Here is a 5317-nt window from a genome sequence, read left to right as displayed (position 1 = left end):
GGGGGGGGTCACTTCTTTTGGATGAAATAGTTGGGTTTGTTATTCATTTATTTTCTCGATTTCTCTTTCTTATCGATCTGCGTTTTGTTTTAGGTCATGTCTTATTTGTTATCATTCCATATGCTAATTCCTTTCAATTTTTATTGCATGTAAAACTCCTTCCTAGTCCTTGTGGATTTTACTCCATCTCCTTGCATTTTCTTGTTGAGCCACAAAGGCTCAAACTATTCCTCCCAATCAGCCAGCCCCTCGAAACCGGTGTAGTTAAAAGCAGCAATACATTGCTGGAAATTAATTTTCCAGCCCTCGAAAAGTCAAAAACAAGTTGATACTGGCTGTATACACTGGTATACAGTCGGAATATACAACACACAGGTCTTGAAAAAATGTAAGAACGCAGATTTGATGGAAAAATACAAGTCAAAGTCGATATACAGGGTTAATAAGGAGAACAGACTTGAAATGCGGGACGTATACAACGATATGCATAAAATGTATACGCCAGTTTTTCAAGGCAAATAAGCCCAAAAGCCTTAACAATTTCCAGCAGCCATTTTGGTGAAATTGGGCTCAAATTCATTATGTGGACAAATTTTAGATTTAGGACATGTTCAAGACTTGGAACTTTGGGCCTTTCAAATCTGATTTACTCTTTATTTATTATTATAGCTACTAACTTATTGTTTGATTTTTGATTTTAATTTAATTAATTCTCAAGGATAGTCATTACTCATTTTTGAAAATTTAAAATGAAGTGTTTATATGTAATTCTTAAATTAACCTTGTCAACACTTTGAATTTACTCCCTTAGAATAATACCCTTTAGTTATTTTCTCTTTTAAATAATTAATTAGAAAAATGATGGTGAGTAAATAAATGAGAAAATGAATTTCCTACTTAGTAAATATTTGAAAGTTATTTGGTAAAAAACCAATTTAGTTAAATCGTCGGTCAACCGCGAGTTAGCTAGCATTTCGAGGGTTTAACATTTTCTCGGAATGTACATTTGAACTTCGAACCTCTTTTTTCAATTGATTTCATCTGTTTTTAAATCTTTTGAAAACAATTATAAGTTTTTATTCTTTTTTTTTTCTAAAAAATTAAGTGGCGACTCTGTTAATTTGAAAAATCGATTTCTCTTAAATCATAAGATTTAATTGATTTTTTGAAACTTAGTCAATTTTTATTTTATTTCATTTTTAAATAAAACAGTCAAGTCTTAAGAAACAAGGAGGTCATTCCATTAACCTCATGGTTAAGGAGCAGGTAAAGGACTTGAAGTGAAAATAAGTTTTTTATTTTTAAAAAAAAAGCACCTGCTAAAATTTCACAAGATGTTTATATGGAACTCAAGGCTCATGTGTGTTGTTTCTGTAAAAAGGAAGGACAGTATCAGAATGATTGTCTGGAACTAAAACTTGATTTGAAAAGAAAGGTAGTGCATTTGTATGTTTCAAATCAAATTTAGTTGAAGTTCCTAATAATACTTGATAGATTCATTTTGGTGCAACTACTCATGTATCCACTATGTTGCAGGGATTCACTACGATCCAAATAAAAAGTTTCTTGTTCATGGGAAATTGCATTGAAGGTTAAAAATTGAAGGCATAGGGACTTATGTTTGAACATGGAGATTGGACATCACCTTGATCTATTTCAGACTCTTTATGTTCCCTTAGTTTCTAGAAATTTGATTTCTCTTTCAAGACTTATGTTTCTGGATTTGATTTTAAGTTTGGACATGGTTGTTTCAATTTGTATAAAAATACTATTTTATGGTTCTGTTGTTCTTATTAACGATTTATATAGATCGGAACTCGATAATAATTAGATGTAGTCCACTAAATGAAAGTTCTGGTTATTTGTGTCATAAACATTTGGGTCATGTATCCAAAGAACGATTAAAAAGATTGGTAAAGAATGAAGTTCTTGCAAATTTTCATTTTGCTAATTTTGATATATGTTAGGATTGCATAAGCAAACCAAATATACCAAGAAAGGTGTCACAAGGAGCACTCAACTTCTTGAAATAATACACACTGATATTTGCGGACCATTTGATGTTCCATCTTTAAGTGGAGAAAAATATTTTATCACCTTTATCGATGATTTTCACATTATGAAATTATCTATTTGTTGAAAGAAAAATCTCAAGCAGTGAACGCTCTCAAAGTGTACATTAATAAAGTTGAAAGACAATTAGATAGAAATGTGAAAATTATTAGGTCAGATAGATGTGGTGAATATTATGGAAATTGTAACGAATCAAAACAATGTCTAAGTCCATTTGAAAATTTTCTTGAGAATGATGAAGTTGGTGGAAATGTGGAACGATAAAGTGTGGAAATTAATGAGGTAAGGGTAAATATTTCATTGCCCATGAATGTACCTACTTCCGCGTCAATCACAAGTATTGTTCCACTTGTTGAAGAACACTTTAACAATGTTGAATAACATTTGGGTGAAACACTTCAAGAAAAAACTAATTCAGAAGTATCTGATGCAAATGAACCACAAAGAATGTCATAAAGAAAATTGTCCATTATGTGATTTATATGCAAGAATCAGATTTTAACATTGGAATTAATAAAGATTTGGTTTCATTTTCATAAGACATATAAATTATTGAGTCTGATAAATGAATTGATGTCATGGATGAAGAGTTAAAGTCCATATAATGTAATAATGTTTGGGATCTCGTTCAATTACCGAAAAGTTCTAAAAAAAATTGGGTGTAGATGGGTCTACAAGATCAAACGCGATTCAAATGGTAATATTGCACGATATAAAGTCTGACTTGTTGCCAAAGGATACACTAAAAAAGAAGACGTTGAAATAGAACTTTTATACGGTTTCAAATAAAGACTCATTAAGAATTATTTTGGCTTTGGTAGCTCATTATGATTTAGAGTTACATCAAATAGATGTGAAAACTGTCTTGCTTAATGTTGACCTCCAGGAGAATATTTATATGGACTAACCAAATGGTTTCAAAATTAAAGGAAAAGATCAAATAGTGTGTAAACTAAAGAAGTCAATAGATGGACTCAAACAAGCCTCACGAAAATGGTATATAAAGTTTAATGATACCATAACATCTTTTGAATTTAAGGAAATTACCGTTGATCCGTGTATATACCAAAAAATTAGTGGGAGTAAGTTTATATTTTTAACCCTGTATGTTGATGACATTTTACTTGTTGCTAATGATTTAGGCATAATTGTGTGAGACAATGATTTTGTCTCTATGAACTTTGAAATGAAAGATATCAGTGAGACATCCTATGTGATAGGGATAGAAATATTCCATGAAAGTAGGGATAGAAACATTCCATGATAGATCACAAGAATTATTGGGACTGTCTTAAAATAGCTATATCAAAAAAGTTCTAGAGAGATTTTACGTGAACAATTGTGCAGCAAGAATAGTTCCTATTTTAAAAACAAATGGACAAAGTTAATCTCGTGTTATGCCCAAAGAATGATATAGATGAAAAGAAATGGTCTCAATACCTTAATCTTCTATTGATGGAAGTTTGATATATATTCAAACTTGCACAAGATCATATATTAACTTTGTTGTCGGAATGCTTGGAAGATATCAAAGTATAGGAAGTAATTACTGAAAAACTGCAAAGAAAGTTTATGACATGTTATGAAGCCACAAATCATACATTATGACTGCTAAACTTTATTTCAGAACTTGGGGTTGTCGACACCATTACCAAGTCGCTGAAAATTTATTGTGATAATGCTGCAACAATATTCTTCTCTAAGAATGATAAGTACTCCAAATGTACCGAACATATCGAATTAAAGTACTTTACTGGAAAGGAAGAAATTTAGAAACAAAGAGTGTTACTTAAGAATATTGGAACCGATCTCATGATTGCAGATCTGTTAGCAAAAAGCTTACAACCAAAGACGTTTTAAGAATATGTTCAAGGAATGGGTCTTGGCTGTACTTATGATTGATACATTTATTATGTTTTGTACTCCAAGCTCAAATTATGTGTTTGTGATATATATTAATGAACATCTTGTTTCTCATAATGGTGTACACATTATTGTTTTGAGAAATTACAAGATGAGTCTCTATGAGACATTATTGTTGACCGTAATGTTATATGTTTTTATAGCTTATGAACCTAGTATGATAAGTTGCTAATGTAGTAGTATATGGAAGGAAGTATGTAGCTTAAAATTTATGTACAACCATCATAACTCGCATTAATAGTTTGTCATATTGCGGTATGCACGATGGACAAATGTTTATTAAATATTAGTGATATATGGTTATTGGACCAAGTGGGAGAATGTAAGAATTATTATGAATTATTTCTTACTTATGACCCAAATTTACTTGTAACCTAAGTAATACCATAAATAATATTAAATAAATAGATTTCGTCAGTACATTGGTTACTTGATGGACGTACCATATTAAATCATAACTTCTATAAATTGGTCCTCTCTCCACTCATTAGGGTTATCACATATTCTCTACATTAATTTCATCGTTGACTGTTGTGGTAACATAAAGTTAGGGCAAGGAGGTAGAAATCAATTTACGACTAACACTTCCGCTTTTCTCTGTGATGATGTCTTCCTCATCAGGTATGTGCCCTTAACGATCTTTATGTAAAATAATTGTGTTCAAGATCTTGATATTATTTTATTTTATAAGTACTCAATCTTACAATATCCACGAATGCAATACTTCAGCTGCCTTCGCTTCTATTGCATATATTCCATGACTTTATTTACTTATTTTCACATAAACACACACTTTATAACTTGTAATTATGTTTAAAAGGTGAATTTCATTCATAAAACGCGTTAACAAGCTCGATTTATGACTTATTTATCCAAAGCATCGCCCCACCATCGCCCCAAGCACATAATCTATATATATATATATATATATAAACTTCACTTTATAGCATATATTCCATCACTTTTTATTAGTATTTTTTTCCCACATAAATATTCCATCACTTTTTATTAGTATTTTTTCCCCACATAAATACTCACTTAATAACTTTACCATGCCAAATTTAAGAATTAAACGTATCCCAATATCGTTGTAGAGATTGTGTTGTAACTTTTTTTTTTTTTTTTTACAATTTTGTTTTAATCGGGGGTCTATTGGAAACAAATTTTCTATTTAATAAAGATAAAGCTAAGATATAAGTACATTTTTCCCTACTTGTTGAATCACACTAGGTATGTTGTTGTTACATATATACTTGTCAATATAGTTAAGAAGATGGTTTTGTTTCTTGCTATTGTGTTGTCTCTTTTCTTACAATCGTGC

General features: G+C 30.6%; 1 long non-coding RNA gene across 1 annotated transcript in view; it reads left to right on the top strand.

Moving 5' to 3' along the window:
- The window catches only part of LOC114074316, a 3916-nt gene extending 2070 nt beyond the window's left edge, over positions 1 to 1846 (top strand). Inside the window, exon 2 of the long non-coding RNA XR_003574678.1 lies at positions 1537 to 1846. This is a non-coding gene — a long non-coding RNA (uncharacterized LOC114074316). The remainder of the gene's footprint in view (positions 1 to 1536) is intronic.
- The last annotated feature ends 3471 nt before the right edge of the window (positions 1847 to 5317 follow it).

This window comes from Solanum pennellii, chromosome 10 (genome assembly GCF_001406875.1).
Source record: "Solanum pennellii chromosome 10, SPENNV200".
Classification (NCBI taxonomy): domain Eukaryota; kingdom Viridiplantae; phylum Streptophyta; class Magnoliopsida; order Solanales; family Solanaceae; genus Solanum; species Solanum pennellii.
Note: the sequence above shows the minus strand (reverse complement) of the source record. Positions and strands in the feature narration are given on the sequence as shown.